Source organism: Colobus angolensis, unplaced genomic scaffold, assembly GCF_000951035.1.
Source record: "Colobus angolensis palliatus isolate OR3802 unplaced genomic scaffold, Cang.pa_1.0 Scaffold216, whole genome shotgun sequence".
Classification (NCBI taxonomy): Eukaryota; Metazoa; Chordata; class Mammalia; order Primates; family Cercopithecidae; genus Colobus; species Colobus angolensis.
The window spans coordinates 3,288,025-3,308,784 of NW_012115333.1; the positions used below are offsets into that span (position 1 = coordinate 3,288,025).

At 37.4% G+C, this 20,760-nt stretch overlaps 1 pseudogene; it reads right to left on the minus strand.

Annotated features, from left to right (window-relative positions):
- Positions 1-16,142: 16,142 nt before the first annotated feature.
- Positions 16,143-16,544, minus strand: LOC105512655 (annotated as a pseudogene).
- Positions 16,545-20,760: the final 4,216 nt, after the last annotated feature.

The window sequence follows — 20,760 nt, forward strand, 5'->3', positions numbered from 1 at the left end:
CCTACTGCTGGATATATACCCAAAAGAAAGGAAATCAGTATATCAAAGAGATATCTGCACTCCCATGTTTGTTGCAGCACTGTTCACAATAGCCAAGATTCAGAAGTAACTTAAGTGTCCATCAGCAGATGAATAAAGTAAATGTGGTACTTTGCACAATTAAGTACCATTCCGCCATTAAAAACAAGGAGATCCAGCCATTTACAATGACTTGGATGGAACTGGAGGTCATTATGCTAAGTGAAATAAGCCAGACACAGAAAGACAAACATCACATGTTCTTACTTCTTTTGGGGGTCTGAAAATCAAAACAATGGAACTCATGGAGCTAGAGAATAGAAGGATGGTTACCAGAGGCTAGGAAGGTTAGTGGAGGGTTGTGGATGAGGTGAGGATGGTTAATGAGTAAAAAATAATAAAAAGAATGAATAAGACCTAGTGTATGATAGCACAACAAGTGAGTATAGTCAGTAACAATTTAATTGTACATTTTATTTTATTTTTTATTATTTTGTTGTTGTTGAGACCGAGTCTTGTTCTGTCACCCAGGCTGGAATGCAGTGGCGCAATCTTGGCTCACTGAAACCTTTGCCTCCCAGGTTCAAGCAATTCTCATGCCTCAGACTCTCAAGCAGCTGTGATTACAAGTGTGCACCACCATGCCTGGCTAATTTTTGTATTTTCAGTAGAGATGGGATTTCACCATGTTGCCCAGTTTGGTCTCAAACTCCTGGCCTCAAGAGATTCACCCACCTAGGCCTCCCAAAGTGCTGGGATTACAGGCGTGAGTCACTGCGCCCAGCCTAATTGTACATTTTTTATTTTACTTTTTTTTTTTTGAGATGGAGTCTCGCTCTGTCGCCCAGGCTGGAGTGCAGTGGTGCGATCTCGGCTCACTGCAAGCTCCGCCTTGGGTTCAGGCCATTCTCCTGCCTCAGCCTCTCTAGTAGCTGGGACTACAGGCACCCGCCACCATACCTGGATAATTTTTTGTATTTTTAGTACAGACGAGGTTTCTTTTTTTTTTTTGAGACAGAGTCTAGTTCTGTCGCCCAGGCTGGAGTGCAGTGGCCGGATCTCAGCACACTGCAAGCTCCACCTCCCGGGTTTACGCCATTCTCTTGCCTCAGCCTCCCGAGTAGCTGGGACTACAGGCGCCCGCCACCTCGCCTGGCTAGTTTTTTGTAGTTTTTAGTAGAGACGGGGTTTCACCGTGTTAGCCAGGATGGTCTCGATCTCCTGACCTCGTGATCCGCCCATCTCGGCCTCCCAAAGTGCTGGGATTACAGGCTTGAGCCACCGCGCCCGGCCCAGACGGGGTTTCAACGTGTTAGCCAGGATGGTCTTGATCTCCTGACCTCATGATCCGCCTGCCTCGGCCTCCCAAAGCCGAATTGTACATTTTAAAATAACTAAGAATATACTTGGATTGCTTGTAACACAAAGGATAAATACTTGAGGGAATGGATACCTCATTTTACATGATGTGATTACACATTGCATACCTGTATCAAAACATCTCATGTACCCCATAAATATATATACCTACTAAGTACTCACAAACACTAAAATGAAAGAATTTTTTAATTAAAGATTTAAAAAATATTGGCAAGGATATAGAGAAAAGAGAACCTTGTACACTATTAGTGGAGATGTAAATCAGTACAACCAATATGGAAAACAGTATGGAGGTTCCTCAAAAAATTAAAATTATAACTACCATATGATCCAGCAACCCACTTTTGGGTACATTTCCAAAAGAAATAAGTATGTTGAAGCAATATCTGAAATTGTGTCTGCCAATTTAAGATAAGTAAACTTGAAACATGTATTTAAATTTTATTAAGTATAAGTTCAAAAAAACATATGTAAGACTTTGCACACTGGTTCATGCCTATAAACTCAACACTTTGGGAGGCCAAGGTGGTGAGATTGCTTGAGTCCAGGAGTTCAAGATCAGCCTGGGCAACATAATGAGACCTCCTCTCTTCTTAAAAAAATAATAATAAAAATAAAAATTAGCCAGACATGGTGGCGTGCCCCTGTAGTCCCAACTACTGGGGAGATAAAAGGATTGCTTGAGCCTGGGAGGCCAAGATTGCAGTGAGCCATGATTGCACCATAGCACTCCAACCTGGGTGACAGCAAGACCCTGTCTCAAACAAACAAGCAAAAGTACATGTATAGGATTTGTATGCTGAAAAATACAAAACAGACCAGGTGCAATGGTCATGCTTATAATCCAAGCACTTTGGGAGGCCGAGGCAGGAGGATTGCTTGGGGCCAGGAGTTTGAAACAAGCTTAAGCAACATAGTGTGTCCTTGTCTCTACCACTCCCACCCCCCCACCAAAAAAAAGTCAGGCATGGTGGTGAGTGCCTGTGGAAGGCCGAGGCAGGAGGATAACTTCAGCCCAGAAGTTCAAGGTTACATTGAACTATGATCGCACCACTGCACTCCAGCCTGGGCAACAGAGCAAGACTGTCTCTAAAAAACAAAACACTGATGAAGAGATTAAGGAATATATCTTAATAAATAGAGAGAAATATTGTTCTGATGGATTGGAAGATTCAACAGAGTAAAGACATCAATTCTCCCTAAACTGATTTATAGGTTAGTTGACAATTTTGTTGAGATTTGACAATTCCTGTCAAATCTCAACAAAACTTTTTTATAAACAAGCTTATTCTAAAATTTATGCACAGAGGCACAAGCCGTAGAATAACTAAAACAATCTTGACAAAGAAGAATGAAGTAGGAGGAATTATTCTACCCAATTGTAAGGCTTACAATATGGCTAGAGGAATCAAGAAAGTGTGATGCTTGCAGAGGGAGATGCATATAGATGAATGGAACAAAACAGGGAACCCATAAATAGAAGTGAAAAATTATGCTCAACTGATTTTTGGAAAAGGTGCAAATAAATTTAATGGAAGAAGGATAGCATTTTCAATAAATGATGCTGGAACAACTGCATATCCATAGGCAAAAAATAAAACTGAAGTCAGAATAGATCAAGATTTAAATACAAAACATAAAGCTATCAGTAATCTTTGGGATCTGGTGATTGATGAAGAATCTTTTGACATGACACCAAAAGCACAATCTATTTAAAAATGTATAAATTGGACTTCATTAAAATTTAAAACTTTTAGTCTGGAGACATTCTGCTAAGAGGACTAAGAGATAAGTTAAAAACTAGGAGAAAATGCTTGCAAGACGCAAATCTTGCAAAGATCTCATATGTAGGATATATAAAGATCTCTCAAAACTGAACAAGAAAACAAACATCCAATTTGAAAATGGGCAAACGATTTGAACAAATGCTGCAGTAAAGAAGGTAAGCAGATGGCAAAAATCCTACATGAAAATATATTTAACTTCACTAGCTATTAGGGAAATGCAAATTAAAATCACAACGAGATATCACTACACACTTACTGGAGTAGACAAAATGAAAAACAGTGACAATACCAAATTTTGAAAAAGATGCAGAGAATTTGGATCATTCAAACATTGCTGGTGAAAATTTAATATGGTACAGCTGCTCTGAAAAATAGTTTGGCAGTTTCTCAAAAGTATAACATATAATTATCACATGACCTAGCCACTGTACTGCTGGGGATCTATCCCAGAAAAATGAACATTTACATTCACACAAAACCTGCATATGATGGTTAATAGCAGCTTTATTTATGATAGCCAAAAACTGGAAACAACCAAATGTCCTTCAATAGGTAAATGGTTAATCAAGCTGTGACATGTCTATACTCCTATAGTTTAGATCGAGTTTGTCCAACCCACGGCCCATGGGCTACATAAAGTCCAGGACAGCTTTGAATGCAGCCCAACAGAAACTCGTAAACTTTCTTAAAACATTATGAGATTTTTTAGCGATTTTTTTTAAGCTAATCAGCTATCGTTAGTGTTACTGTATTTTATGTGTGGCCCAAGACAATTCTTCTTCCAGTGTGGCCTCAGGGAAGCCAAAAGATTGAACACCCCGAGATGTCTGCCCCCTCCAAATCTCATGTTGATATTTGATCCCAGTTGTTGGGAGTGGGGCCTAATGGGAGGTGTTTGTATCATGGGGGCAGATACCTTGTGAATAGATTAATGCTCCCTCTGGGAGGGAGGGTAAATTCTCCCTATTAGTTCCACAAGAGCTGGTTATTGAGAAGAACCTGGCATGTTCACCTTCTCTCTTTCTTCCTTTGTCACCATGTGAGTTATGTACAGGCTGGTTCCCCTTCACCTTCTGCCATGAGTGGAAACACCCTGAAGTCCTCAGTAGAGGTAGATGCTGGCAGCACACCTCTTGTACAGCCTGCAGAACTGTGAGCCAAAAAAACCTCTTATAAATTACCTCAGGTATTCCTTTATAGCAACACAAAATGGACTAAGACATACACCAGGGACTACTATTCAGCACTGAAAAGGAATGAACTATTGATACACACAAAAACTCAAATGGATCTGAAGGATACTGTGCTGAATGTAAAAGGCCCATATCAAAAGATCACACTGCATGATTCCATGTATATAACATTCTTGAAATAACAAAATTACATAGATGGAGAACAGTTTAGTGTTAGTGGTTGCCAGAGTTTAGGGATGTGGCAAAGAGGTGTATGTAACTATAAAGGATAATATGAAGGAGGTTTTGTGGTGATGAAATAGTTCTGTCTCTTAATTACTGTGATGGTTACACAAATATATACATGAGAAAAAAAGAGACACAGAATTATACACAAGTGTTGTACCAATTTCAGTTTCCTTGTCTTGACCAGTTTCAGTTTTCTGGTTGTTCTATAGTTAAGTAAAATGAAATCAGTACTATCTTTGCGTCTTCTTTTGAATGTGCTATCTCTGTGTCTTCTTGTGAATCTATAATTATTTCAAAATGAAAGGTTTGGCCGGGCATGGTGGCTCATGCCTGTAATCCCAGCACTTTGGGAGGTTGAGGCGGGTGGATCACTTGAGATCAGGAGTTCAAGACCTGTCTGGCCAACATAATGAAACCCTGTCTCTACTGAAAATACAAAAATTAGCCAGGTATGGTGGCACACACCTGTAATCCCAGCTACTTGGGAGACTCAGGCATGAGAATCGCTTGAACCTGTGAGCCAGAGATTGCAGTGAGCTGAGATCATGCCACTGCACTCCAGCCTGGGCAACAGAGTGAGACTCTGTCTCAAAAAAAAAAAGACAATAAATAAATAAATAAAGTTTAGGGTAGACAAGGGACAGAAAAAAAAGTTTAAAAAATGAAAAAAATGTTTGAACTAATTTGCACTCCTACCAACAGAGTAAAAACATCCCTATTTCTCCACATCCTCTCCAGCATCTGTTGTTTCCTGACTTTTTAATGATTGCCATTGTAACTGGTGTGAGATGGTATCTCATTGTGGTTTTGATTTACATTTCTCTAACGACCAGTGATGATGAGTGCTTTTTTCATATGTTTGTTGGCCACATAAATGTCTTCTTTTGAGAAGTGTCTGCTCATAGCCTTCACCCACTTTTTGATGGGGTGGTTTTTTCTTGTAAATTTGTTTAAGTTCTTTGTAGATTCTGGATATTAGCCCTTTATCAGATGGGCAGATTGCAAAAATTTGCTCCCATTCGATAGGTTGCCTGTTCACTCTGATGATAGTTTCTTTTGCTGTGCAGAAGCTCTTTAGAAGACAGTGTGGCAATTCCTCAAGGATGTGGAACCAGAAATCCATTTGACCCAGCAATCCCATTACTGGGTATATACCCAAAGGATTATAAATTATTCTGCTATAATGACACATGCACACGTATGTTTATTGCAGCACTATTCACAGTAGCAAAGACTTGGAACCAACCCAAATGCCAATCAATGATAGACTGGATAAAGAAAATGTGCCACATATACACCATGGAATACTATGCAGCCATAAAAAAGAATAAGTTCATGTCCTCTGCAGGGACATGGATGAAGCTGGAAACCATCATTCTCAGCAAACGAACACAGGAACAGAAAACCAAACACTGCGTGTACTCGCTCATAAGTGGGAGTTGAACAATGAGAACACGTGGACACAGGGAGGGAACATCACACACGGGGCCTGTCAGGGGGCAGGGGACTAGGGGAGAGATAGCATTAGGATAAATACCTAATGTAGATGATGGGTTGATGGGTGCAGCAAACCACCATGGTATGTGTAAACCTATGTAACAAACCTGCACGTTTTGCACATGTATCTCATGACTTAAAGTATAATTTAAAAAAAGAAAGAAAAAAATAACCCTCACTTTAGCACCTACTGCTTAACAAGAGAGCCAGCCACTTGAAAATAAAAGCTATATTTTATTAGATTAGGCTTTTACATTAGTAATGCATTCAAATAGCGAAAATTTTCAAACAAAACAGAGTATATGAAATTAAAAGTAAAATCTCTGGCTCTTCTTCCTGGCTCACATCCCAGAGTTAGCTATTTTTAACCATTTTTAGTTTTAATTCTTCAAGTGGTTTACTCTATAACCTTAAATAATATGCTTATCTATTTCTTTGTTTTAATAACTCGTACCTTACCCAAGGTAAGAAAGGTAAGAAATTAGCTCATTTACATTACTCCTATCTCCCATATTTTTAGAGTTAATATTATTTTAAATTCTCCTATGAATTACTTTTATAACTTTCAATAGCATACTTTAACCACAGTTTCTGGATAGATAACAGAAACAATATTATCTATATTTACTGAACACTTACTAAATGACAGATATTCTTTTAAGCCCTGTATAGCAATATTAATTTACTTCTCTTACTAACAATCTTGTGATGTAGGTACCATTATTTTCCTCATTTTATAGATAAGGAAACTGAGGCACAGAGAGATTAAATAATTTGCCCAAGTTCACAAAGCAAATAAGTGGTAGAGCCAGTACTGGAACTCAGGCAGTCTTTACCTTAGAGATTATCATTTGACTCTCTTTACATAAGATAATTTAAACTTCTCACTTTCCCTCATTCCCTATCCTCCCTCTACCTCCAGAATCTATGTAAGATAAAATTTTATAACTCTCCAGATTTATGGCACTTAAATTTTTCTATAGTTATAATTATGCTGCTTAAGTTTTTGCTTACTATTTATAAAATACTAAAAACAACAGTATTTACACTATTAGGATTATACTAATATTGTTCACTGCAGAATCATGTAGTGTAATTGAGCCCACAGAGAAGGAAATCTAATTGTATGTCTCTAAAACCATGCTATTTGAAGAATGTTCTGATCATCAATACCAAATAAATTCTCTTTTCTTATTCTTCATGGATTGCTCCCTATCTAGCTCATGACTTTCTTGTACATCTCTTTTTTATTTCTTGAAGTTACTCACTTTTTTTTTTGACAAAAGTAATGCATGCTTTTTGTATCAGATAACAATGAGGGAATACATTAGGTTACATAAGAGAAAGTGCATAGAGAAGGCAAGCTTAAAGGTTGGTTCATCAGTGATTACATGGTAACATCGAAGTTTTGGGGTCTTTCTGCCTCTCTCCATAATATAAAATTTATTCCAAGGCTGTGTTCCCCTCACAGTCATGAGATGATTTGCCACTATGCCCAGGCAACTGATTATTCTAATCCATTATGTAAATAATCTTATAGCTTTTGTTAGTGATAAATTCTAAGATAGGTAAACCTGGCTGGGTGCGGTGGCTCACGCCTGTAATCCCAGCTCTTTGGGAGGCCAAGGCGGGCGGATCACCTGAGGTCAGGGGTTGCAGACCATCCTGGCCAACATGGCGAAAACCAATCTCTACTAAAAATACAAAAAAAAAAAAATTAGTCAGGCATGGTGGCAGGTGCCTGTAATCCCAGCTACTCGGAGGCTGAGGTGGAAGAATCACTTAAACCTGGGAGGTGGAGGTTGCAGTGAGCTGAGATGGTGCCACTGCACTCCAGTCTTGGAGACAGAGCAAAACTCTAATTTCCCTAGAATTCTGAGGGAATTTCTCCACTGTCTTCTGTTACCCACAGTTACTAAGGAGCGGTCCAATACCGATCTTATTTTGGTGCCATTTTAATTTTTGGTCCTTTGTTCCATATTTGTGTTTTGTTTTTGTTTTGTTTCCGGGAGATTGTAGGATCCTCTTTCATTGAGGGTATGGAACTTCATAAGGATGTATCTAAGTCTGGATTTTTTGCTGACATTTTATGATGATTTTTTTCAAACACACATTAAAATCAGAAAGCATTATGATAAACATGTGAATACTCATCACTTTGATTCTAACATGAATAGTTTGCTATAGTTGCTGTATCATATGTCTGTCCAGCTGTCTATTAATTCACCTTATGTCTTGCTTCATTTCAGAGTCAGTTGCAGACATCAGCACATTTCCCTGTAAACACATCAGCATGCATATAACTAACTAGAGTTCAATACTGATTAGCTTTTTACTAGAAATTTATATTAAATGACACCAAGTGTGGTGGCTCACGTCTGTAATCCCAGCATCCCAGCACTTTGGGAGGCTGAGACAGGAGGATCACTTGACTTGAGCCCAGGAGTCTGGGACTAGTCTGGGACACAGCAAAACCCCGTCGCTACAAAAAGAAAAATTAAAAAATTAGCCAGGCGTGGTGGCACACACCTCTAGTCCCAGTGACTCAGAAGGCTGAGCTAGAAGGATTACTTGAGCCTGGGAGGTCAAGGCTGCAGTGAACCATGATCATGCCACTTCATTTCAGCCTGGGTGACAGACAAATACCCTGTCTCAAAAAAATACATAAAATGAAACGCACAAATCATATTGTACATTCACTAAATTTTGGAAAATGCATACATCTGTATAACCCAAACCTCATCAAAATATAAAATGTTAGCATCACCTCAGAAAGTTCCCTAATAACCTTTCTCCAACAATGCCCTGCTCCAGTCCTGTAGAGAAATCACCGATTTTCCCTAACATAAAATAGTTTTGCATGTTCTACATTTTTATAGAAATGAAATAACATAGTGTATAATCTAGAATTTCATATAAATTAAACAATGTATAAATTTTTACTCATTACATGTTATAGCTTCATTTATGTTGTTACATGTATAATTTCATTCCTTTTATTGCTGAGTAGTATCTATTGTGTGAATACATCACAGTCTGTAAAGTTATGGACATGTGGATTATTTCCAGATGGTGGCTATCATGAATAAATCAGCTATGAGTATTTGTGTACAAGTCTTTGCAGGCATATATGTTTAAATTCTTCATGAGTAACAACTTAGGTATAGATTCCTGGGTCATAGGAAATGCATATGTTTAACTGCAAAAGAACTGTCAAATTTTGCAAAGTGGTTGTACCATTTTACATTCCCACCAGTGCATGAGATTTCCAGTTGCTCCACGTCATTCATAATATTTGGTGTTGGAGCGTTTTTAATATTAACCGTTCTGGTGGCTGTGTTAAGGTATCTCATAATGTTTTTTTAACTGAGATATAATGCACATAATATAAAATTTACAATTTTAAAGTTTGCACTTCAGTGGTTTTCAGTATATTCATTATGTGCAACCGTCACCACTATATAATACCAGAATATTTACATCACAAGAATAATCACCAGATTTGTTAGCAACTAGCTTCAATTTATACCTCCCCATCCCCTGGAAACCATTAATCTACTTACTCTCTATCTCTATGGATTTCCCTATTCTGGACATTTTATATGAATGGAATCATACAATATGAGACCTTTTGTGTCTGGCTTCTTTCACTGAGTATATTATAGAGGTTCATCCATCTTGCACCATGTAACAGTACCTACTTTCTTTTTATGGCTGAATAATATTCCATTGTATCTATGTACTACAATTTGGGGATTATTGCCATATTAATAATATTAAGTCTTTCAATCCATGAGAATGGCATTTGTTTTCGTTTACCTAGGTCATCCTTTAACTTATTTCAATGATGTTTTATAATTCTCAATGTACATGTCTTCTGCATCTTTCAAAATTTTACTCGTAAGTATTTTATTCTTTGGATGCTATTATAAATGAAATTATTCTGTTTTCTTTTTATTGTGGTAAAAATCTCTTGATATCTATACTCCTAACAAATTATTAAGTGTGCAGTACAGTATTATTAACTATATACACATTGCTGTACAACAGATCTCTAGAAATTTTTCATCCTGCAGAAGAAAACTCAATACCCATTGAAAAGCAACTTCACATTTTCCCTTTTCCCAAGCCTCCAGCCACCATTATTCTACTCCCTGATTCTATATGTTTGACTGCTTTAAATACCACATGCAAGAGGAATTGTGCAGTATTTGTCCTATGACTAGCTTATTTCACTTGGTATAATGTCCTCAAGATTCATCCGTACTGTAGCATATAACAAAATTTCCTTATTTTTAAAGGCTGAATAATATTCCATTGTGTATGTATACCACATGTTTTTAATCCAGTCATCCATCAATAGTTATTTAGGTTGTTTTGACCCCTTGGCTATTGTGAATAATGCTGCAATGAACATATGAGCGCAAATATCTCTTTGAGATCCTGCTTCTGATTTTTTAGATACCCAGAAGTAGCATTGCTGGATTATGTAGTAGTTCTGTTTTAAATTTTTTTTAGGAGTTTCCATACTCTTATTTATAGCAGTGGCACCACTTTACATTCCCACCAACAATGCAGAGTTCCAATTTCTCCACATCCTCACCAACAATTGTTATTTCCTGTCGTTTTGTTTGTTTTAATAATGGCCATCTTAACAGGCACTAGGTGATATCTTATTGTGGATCTAATTTGCATTTCTCTGATGATTAATGATATTGAACATCTTTTCATATATCTGTTTGCTATTTGTATGTTGTCTTTGGAAAAATTCAAGTCCCTGGATGATTTTTAAAATTGAGTTATTTTAGATTTTTGCTGAGTTGTAGGAGTTCCTTATATATTTTGGATATATTTGGATAATGTTCTCTTATCATATATTGGTTTGCAAACATGTTCTCCAATTCTGTAGGTTGCCTTTTCACTCTGTTGCTTGTTTCTTTTGCTCTACAGAAAATGTTTACTTTAATGCAGTCCCACTTGTCTAGTTTTGATTTTGGTGCTGGTGCTTTAGTGCCATATGTAAGAAATCATTGCCAAGACCAATATTACAAAGCTTTCCCCATTTTTCTTCTAGGAGTTTTAGTTTCAGGTTTACAATTGTGTTTTTCATCTATTTTGAGTTTTTTTATATACTATAAGATTAGGGTGCAATTTCCCTCTTTTGTATGTGGATATTCAGTTTTACCAACACCATTTGTTAAAGAGACTATTCTTTCTCTTTTGTGTAGTCTTGGCACCCTCGCCAAAGATCAGTTGACTGTATATGCCGGTGTTTATTTCTGGGTTCTCTATTCTGTTTATATGGTTTATATATATGTTTTTATGTAGATACCATACTGTTTTGATTACTGTAGATTTGTAAAATATTTTGAAGTCAAGAAGTATGAGGCCTTGTGTTTTTTTTCTTTCTTAAGATTGTTTTGGCTATTTGGGGTCTTTTGTGGTTCCGTATGAATTTTAGGCTTGTTTTTCTATTTTCATTTAAAATCCCATTGGTAGTTTGGTAGGGATTGCATTGAGCCTATAGATTACTTTGGATATCTTAATATTAATTCTTCCAATACAGGAACAAGTAATGTTTCTCCATTTATTTGTGTCTTCTTTAACTTCTTTCAGCAATATTTTCTTGTTTAAGTGTACTAGTCTTTCACTTCATTAACTATGTTTTTCCCATTTTATTTTTTGATGCTATTGTAGCATCAAATAGGAATTTGGAAATATTGCCTCCTATTGATTTTTTCTGAAGCATTTGAGAAGGATTGGTAACAATTCTTCTACAAATGTTTGTTAGAATTATTCAGTAAAGCCATCACTTCCTGTGCTTTTCTTTGTTAAAAAGTTTTTAGTTACTGATTCAATTTCCTTACTAGTTATAGGTCTGTTCAGATTCTATTTCTTCATGATTCTTTCTTAATAGGTTGCATGTTTCTGGAACTTTATCTGTTTCTTTCAGATTACCCAATTTGTTGGCATATAATGTCTCATAGTAGTCTTTTATGATTCTTTTTATTTCTGTGACATCAGTTGTAATGTCTCCTCTTTCATTTCTAATTTTATTTTTTTAGGTCTTTTCCTTTTTTTTTTTTTTTTTTTTGAGATGGAATCTCACACTGGAGAGCAGTGGTGTGATCTCGGCTCAGTGCAACCTCCACCTCCCAGGTTCTTGCAGTTCTCCTACCTCAGCCTCCAGAGTAGCTGAATTACAGGGGTGCGTGCTGCTACGTCAGGCTAATTTTTTTTTTTTAATTTTAGTAGGCACGGGGTTTCACCGTGTTGCCCAGGCTGGTCTCGAACTCCTGAGTTCAGGCAATCTGCCCACCTTGGCCTCCCAAAGTGCTGGGATTACAGGCGTGAGCCACCGCACCTGGCCTCTTTTTTTTCTTAATCTAGCTAGGGGGTTGTCAATTTCATTTCTTTTCAAAAAACAATTTTTAGTTCCATTGGTCTTTTCTATTGTTCTTCTAGCCTCTGTTTCATTTATTTCTACTCTAATCTTTATTATTTCCTTTCTTCTACAATTTTGGGCTTAGTTTGTTCTTTCTTCTCTAATTCCTTGAGATGTAAATATAGGTTTTTAATCAAAGATCTTTCATCTTTGTTAACAAAGACATTTACCCTTTTCATCCTGCTTTTGCTGCATCCCATAAGTTTTGGCATGCTGTGTTTTCATTTTCGTTTGTCTCAAGATATTTTCTAATTTGCCTTTTGATTTCTTCTTTGACCCATTGGTTTTTCAAGTGTGTTGTTTAATTTCCATATAGGTGTAAATTTTCCAGTTTTCCTTCTGCTAGTTGTTATTATTATTATTATTATGAGACAATATCTCACTGTGTTGCCCTGGCTGGAGTGGCATGATCATAGCTCACTGCAGTCTCAACCTACTGGGCTGAAGTGATCCTCCCGCTTTAGCCTCCTGAGTAGCTGGGACTACAGGCATGCACCACTGTCCTTGCTAACGTTCTAAATTTTTTTTGTAGAGACAGGGTATCTTTATGTTGCCCAGACTGGGCTCAAATTCCTGGGCTCAAGCAATCCTCCTGCCTCTGCCTCCCAAAGTGTTGTGATTACAGTCATGAGCCCCCATGCCTGGCCTTGCTATTGATTTCTAGTTTTATTCCATTATGGTAAGAGAAGATGCTTGATAACTTCAATCAAGAGAAGATGCTTGATAACTTCAATCTTCTTAAGTTTGTTAAGGCATATTTTGTGACCAAGCATGTGGTCTGTCCTAGAGAATGTCTCATGTGCACTTGAAAGAATGTGTATTCTGTTGTTGCTGAGTAAATGTTCTGTATATCTCTGTTAGAGCCATTTGATTTACAGTGTTGTTCAAATCCTCTGTTTATTTATCATTTGTCTGGGTGTTCTATCCTTTATTAAAAGTGGATTATTAAAATCTCCTACTATTATTACATTGGCATCTATTTATTCCTTTAGTTCTGTCAATGTTTGCTCCATATATTTAGGTGCTCTGATGTTCAGTGCATACATAGTTATAATTATTATCTTCCTGGAAAACTGACCTTTTATCATTATATTGTCCTTTTTGTCTCTTGTGATAGCTTTTTACTTAAAATCTGTTTTGTCTGACATAAATATGACCTCCATTGCTCTCTTTTGTTTATTATTTTCGTGGAATATATTCTCCATCGTTTGCTTTCAACATATTCGTGTACTTCAATCTAAAATGAGTCCCTAGCAGACAGCACAGTTGGATCTTGTTTTTAAAAATCCATTCAGCCACTCTATGTCTTTTGATTGGAGAGTTTAATTTATTTACATTTAATGTAATTCCTAATAGGAAAGGACCTACTATTGCCATTTCATTCTTTTTTTCTGTCTTAAGTGTTTTTTATTTGTTCGTTTGTTTTGTTTGTTTTATGTGATAGGGTATTTTTCTGTCACGCAGGCTGGAGTTCTGTGGTACAATTATAGCTCACTGCAGCCTTGAACTTCTGAGCTCAAGCAATCCTCTTGCCTCAGTCTCCTGAGCAGCTGGGAATATAGGTGCACACCACCATCCCAACTATTTTTTTAAAAAACTTTTTAAAAGATGGAGTCTTTTTTTTTGAGACGGAGTCTCGCTCTGTAGCCCGGGCTGGAATGCAGTGGCCGGATCTCAGCTCACTGCAAGCTCCGCCTCCCGGGTTTACGCCATTCTCCTGCCTCAGCCTCCCGAGTAACTGGGACTACAGGTGCCCGCCACATCGCCCGGCTAGTTTTTTTGTATTTTTTTAGTAGAGACGGGGTTTCACCGTGTTAGCCAGGATGGTCTCGATCTCCTGACCTCGTGATCCACCCGTCTCAGCCTCCCAAAGTGCTGGGATTACAGGCTTGAACCACCGCGCCCGGCCAAAAGATGGAGTCTTGCTGTGTTGTTCGGGCTGATCTGAAACTCCCGTCCTCAAGTGATCCTCCTGCCTCAGCCTCCCAAAAAGTGCGGGCATTACAGGCATGACTGCTGTGCCTGGTCTGTCTTATGGAGTGTTTTGACTCTCTTTTCTTCTCTTTCTGTCTTCCTTTGTGTTTTGTTGACTTTTTGTAGTTACATGTTTTGATTCCTTTCTCATTTTCTTTTCTGTATCTTCTATAGTTACTTTCTTTGTGGTTATCATGGGATACCTAAGATATCTTATAGTTGTAACAATATATTTTAAACTGATAACATCTTAAGTTCAGTTGCATATAAAAGCTGTACCTTTTTACTTATCTCCCCCCCCACACTTTCTGATGTTAATGTCACAAATTACATCTTTTTATATTTTGTATAAATATATACAAAATATATCACAATAATCTGTATTTGTCTAAATATTTACCTTTACTAGAGATCTTTATACTTTCATATGGTTTCACCTTGCTATTTACTATCCTTTCATTTCACCTTGAAGGATTCCCTTTAGCATTTCTTCTAAGGCAAATCTAGTGGTAATGAGCTCCCTCCGTTTTTTGTTTATCTGGGAAAGTCTTTCCTTCTCCTTCATGTTTGAAAGACAGCTATGCCAAATGTATTTTGTTGGCAGTATTTTTCTTTCAGCACTTTGAAAATACATCCCACTTTCTTCTGGCCTACTAGGTTTATGCTGAAAAATTTACTGATGGTTTCACAAGGACTCCCTTGTATACGATGAGTCACTTTGCACTTGCTGCTTGGAAAACTCTCTTATCTTTGACTTTTCATAATTCAATCGTAATTTGTCTTGTGGACTCCGTTGGTTTCATCCTAGTTGGAGTTCTTTGGGATCCTTGACTATGGAGGTCCATTTTCTTTCCCAAATTTTGGAAGTTTTTGTCTGTTATATCTTCAAACAGGCTTTCTCCACTTTTCTCTCTCTTCTCCTTCTACAATTCCTATTATGTGTATATTGGTCTGCTTGATGGTGTCTCATGAGTCTCTTCAGCTTTGTTCTTCACTCTTTCTCTTTTCTTTTTCTTTTTTTCTTGAGACAGGGTCTCACGTTGTCACCCAAGCTGGAGTGCAGTGGGCTTAAGCAATCCTGGGCTTAAGCAATCCTCCTACTTCAGCCCCCCAAGTAGCTGGGACTACAGGCATGTGCCACCAAACTCAGCTAATTTTGTTTTTGTACAGAAAGTACACAATTTTTGTACAGGGTTTTACCATGTTGCCCAGGCTGGTCTCAAACTCCTGAGCTCAAGTGATCCTCCTGCCTCAGCCTCCCAAAGTACTGGGATTACAGGTGTGAGCCACCATTCTTGGCCTCTTTTTTTTTTTTTTTTCTTTCTTTCTCTGACTGGATAATGTCAAAGGACTTGTCTGTGAGTCCATTGATTCTTCTGCTTGGTCAAGTCTCCTGTTGAAATTCTCTAGTGAGTTTTTCAATTCAGTTATTATATTATTCAGCAGCAAAAAAAAAAAATCTGTTTTGTTCTTTTTTTATATGTTCTATTTTTTGTTGATATTTTCATTTTGTTTATGCACAGTTTTCCTGAGTTCACTGAGCATCTTTGTAACAGCTGTTTTGAATTCTTTGTCAGGTTGTTCATTTATCTTAATTTCTTTTTTTTCAATTTTATAACTTTATTTGATGTTTTTGATGATCAGTGATTTAGTTTTCATCTGCATTGACTGTAGATTTTCGAAAGTGGTAACAGGTACATAGGTAACCAAAGTGTAGAGCTTATTTGGTGAATCTTCATCCTTATTATGTTTTCTGGACAACCGCACATGGGTAGGGTATGGGACATTCCTTATTCCTCTGGCCCAGACAGCTTTGTTGAGCCTGGTATCAATACGCACATCTGGAATTCCCATCTCCTTCATGGCAAATTTCCGAATTTCTTTGAGTGCCCGAGGGTCACGCTTCTTGAAGCCCACTGCATGGATGCGCTTGTGAATGTTGATAGTGTACTCTTGGGTTACCACCTTGTTGATGGCAGAATGGCTCTTTTTCTTGTCCTCATCCTTCTTTGCGGGAGCCATTCTGCTGGGTCTAAGTTGGAAAGGAAGCTATCTTAATATCTTTAGAGTTGGTTTCTGGAGATTTATTTTGTTCCTTTAATTGAGTTATATTACCCTGTTTTGTTGTGTGGCTTATAAATTGATGCTGTTTTCTGTGCATTTGAAAAAAATAGCTATCTCTATTGGTCTTTACACTCTTGTATGGAAAAAGACCTTCATCAATCAATCTGGCCAGAGATTCTGGAGGTCTCTCAAATATTTTCTGCGGATATATCTTCTCTGAATTTGTGTATGTAAATTACCAACCTGAGGAATATTCTGGTTTATTTTTTAGGGGCTCATAATCTTTTGCTTCCCCTAGTGTCTGTGTGTGGTACTGCAGATTCTCTGGAGCTGCCACAAAGCATCCAATTCTTTTTTATCCTCAGTCGTCCCCATGTTTCTAGAAACATGTATGCTGGATTATGTCAGTGCTCTGAGTTGGTGAGACAGTAACCAGTCCCTCAGCCAGACTCCTGAAAATCTTGAACATTAAACACATGCACCACTCCACTCACTCTTCCATGTACCCATGAAGGAAAGGCCACTGAGTTGAATCGGCCTCTGTCTGCTGTACCACAGGTCCTTTAGAGTAGCAGCCAGACACCCTCCTCTCTTTTGTTCTCACATGCCCCCAGGTGTCTAGAATATTTTGCATTCAGTCAGCATTCTGAGACAGGCAAGATAGAAACCAGCTCCTCATACAGCCCCTGAAAAAGCTGGAATGTTTGACACACCCACCAACTCTTTATCTTTCCATGGAGAAGCCAGGGATTGGAAGTTTTCTCCCACTGGTTCCACTCTGCACCAGGGGGAGAGAACATGGTGAGGGGGTGCATGCTAATGTTAACCATCAGCTTTGTCTGAACATTGGATGTATGATTCAGCCTTCTGTTTTCCCCTCCATAGGGAAGCCAGAAGCTGGGAGTTCTCTCCTGATTATTCCACGCTGAGAAAGGCGAAAGAACAGGGTGAGCGAGTGCCCCAGATATCCTAACTGACTTTGATGCAGCTGATGTCATGCTCACGTGGGGTGCAGGAGCTTCTTAAATGGTTTCTGTATTTCTCATAAAGAATTGTTGTTGAATTGATGTCTCTGTGCAAGAAAGGACAGTTTAGGGCTTCCTTTTCCACTCTCTTCCTAATGTCACTTCCTCTGGAATTGTTTGCTAAATTTCATTTTGATTGTTCTTGCTAGTGTATAGAAATACAACTAATTTTTATATTGATTTAGTATTTGCAACTTTGCTGAACTTAGTTGTTAGCTGTTATAGGTGTGTGTGTGTGTGTGTGTGTGTGTGTGTATCCTTTATGAATTTTCTGTGTAAGATTATGCCATCCGCAAATAGAGATAGGTTTACCTCTTTCTTTCCGATCTGGATGCTATTTACTTCTTTTTCTTGTCTAGGAAATCTCCATTACAGTGTTGAATAGAAGTTGAACAGGAGTGATGAAAGTGGACATCCTCATCTAGTTCCTGAACATGAGGGTAAGTAAGTACTCAGGCTTTTACTATTAGGTATCATGTTAGCTATGCTTTTTTGTTTTGTTTTGTTTTGTTTTGCAGATACTCGTATCTGGGCAGCAAACTTATATTCTATTCCTAGTTTGTTGAGAGTTTGTATCATGAATGGCTGTTGGATTTAATCAAATGCTTTTTCAGTGTCTATTGAGATGGTCATGTGGGTTTTCTCCCTTATTCTATTAATATGGTGTATTGCATTGATTCATGCTTATATGTTGAATCAGCCTTGCATTTCTGGTATAAACTTCACTTGGTCTTGCTGTTTATTTCTTTTTATATGCTTCTTAATTCATTTTGGCATATGGTGCTTTTAACATGCTGTTGTATTCAGTTGGCTAAAAATTTCATTGAGTATTTTTGCACCAATATTCAAAGAATATTGGTCTGTAGCACTCTTCTGGTGATTGCTCTTGTCTGTCTTTGTTATAGAGATAATACTGGCCTCCTACAATGAGTTAGGAATTTGATTTTTTTAAATTACTAACACAGTCTCTATGCTTGTTATAAGTCTGTTCAAATTTTCTACTTCTTTTTGACTCATTTTTGGTAGTTTATGTGTTTCTAGAAATTTATCTAATTTCTTGGCATATATATTAGTCCGAGTTCTCCAAAGAAACACAGACACTGGGATATATAATGAGATTTATTATAAGGAATTGGCTCACACGGTTATGGAGGTTGAGAAATTCTACAATCAGTTGTCTGTAAGCTAGAGATCCAGGAAAGCTGGGTTTGTGTAAATTTGGTGTTATTCTTTCTATTTTTCTTTTTAAAATTTTTTATTTTTTAATTTTTGTGGGTGGATAGTGGGTGTATATATTTATGGTGTATTTGAGATATTTCGGTGCAGACATGCAATGTGTAATGATCACATCATAAAAATGGTGTATCCATCACCTCAAGCATTTATCCTTTGTGTTATATACAATCCAATTATAGTCTTATACTTATTTTAAAATGTACAATTAAATTATTATTGACTGTAGTCACCTGCTGTGCTATCAAATACTAGGTCTTATTCATTCTAACTACTTTACTTTTTACCCATTAACCATTCCCACCTCCCCCAAAACCCCCCACCACCCTCCCCAGCCTCTGGTAACCATCCCTCTACTCTCTATGTCCATGAGTTCAATTGTTTTGATTTTTAGATCTCACAAATAAGTGAGAATATGCAATGTTTCTCTTTCTGTGCTGTGCTTATTTCACTTAGCATAATAACCTCCAGTTCCATCAATGTTGTTGCAAATGACTAGATGTCATTCATTTTAGGACTGAATGGTACTCCATTGTGTATAAGTAGCACATTTTCTTTCTTCATTCATCTGTTAATGAACACTTAGGTTGCTTCCAAATGTTGGCTATTGTGAACACTGCTGCAACAAATAGTTTTGATTTGCATTTCCTTGATGATCAATGATGTAGAGCACCTTTATATATGTCTGTTTGCCATTTGTAGGTCTTCTTTTGAAAAATGTCTATCCAAATCTTTTGCCCAGTTTTTAATCGTATTATTGTTTTTTCCTATAGAATTGCTTGAACATGTCTATATTTTGTTTATTAATCCCTTATCAGATACATAGTTTGCAAATATTTTCTCCCGTTCTGTGGGTTGTCTCTTCACTTTATTGATTGTTTCCTTGGCTGTGCAGAAGTTTTTAACTTGGTGTGACCCCATTTTTCCATTTTTGCTTCGGTTGCCTGTGCTTATGGGGTATTACTCAACAAATTCTTGTCCAGACCAATGTTGTGAAGAGTTTCCCCAATGTTTTCCTCTAGTAGTTTTATGTTTTGAGGTCTTTAATCCATTTTGATTTGATTTTTGTATATGGTGAGAGGTAGGAGTCTAATTTCATTCTTCTGCAAATGGATATCCAGTTTTCCCAGCACCATTTATTGAAGAGATTTTCTTTTCCCCAATGTATGTTCTTGGGACTTTTGTCAAAAATGAGCTCGCTGTAGGTGTGTAGATTTGTTTCTGGGTTCTTTATTCTGTTCCATTGGTCTGTGTGTCTTTTTTAATGCCAGTACTATGCTGTTTGGGTTACTTATAGCTCTGTAGTATAATTTGAAGTCAGGTTCCTCCAATTCTATTCTTCTTGCTCAGGATAGCTTTGGCTATATGGGTCTTTTGTGGTTCCATATAAATTTTTGCGATTGTTTTTTGCATGTCTGTGAAGAATATCATTGACATTTTAATAGGGATTGCATTGAATCTGTAGATTGCTTTGGGTAGTAGGGAGATTTTAACAATATTGATTCTTCCAATCCACAAAAATAGAATATCTTTCCATTTTTGGTGACTTATTCAATTTCTTTCATTTGTGTTTTACAGTTTTCATTGTAGATATTTTACTTCTTTGGTTAAGTTATTCCTATATATTTTATTTTATTGTGGCTATTGTAAATGGGATTAAGTTTTTAAATTTCTTTTCAGATTGTTCACTGCTGTCATATAGAAATGCTGCTGAATTTTAGGCCAAGCACGGTGGCTCATGCCTGTAATCCCAGCAGTTTGGAAGGCCGAGACAGGTGGGTCATTTGAGGCCAGGAGTTCGAGACCATCCTGGCCAACACAGAGAAACCTGGTCTCTACTGAAAATACAAAAATTAGCTGGGTGTGGTGGTCCATGCCTGTAGTCCCAGCTACTTGTGAGGTTGAGGCATGAGAAT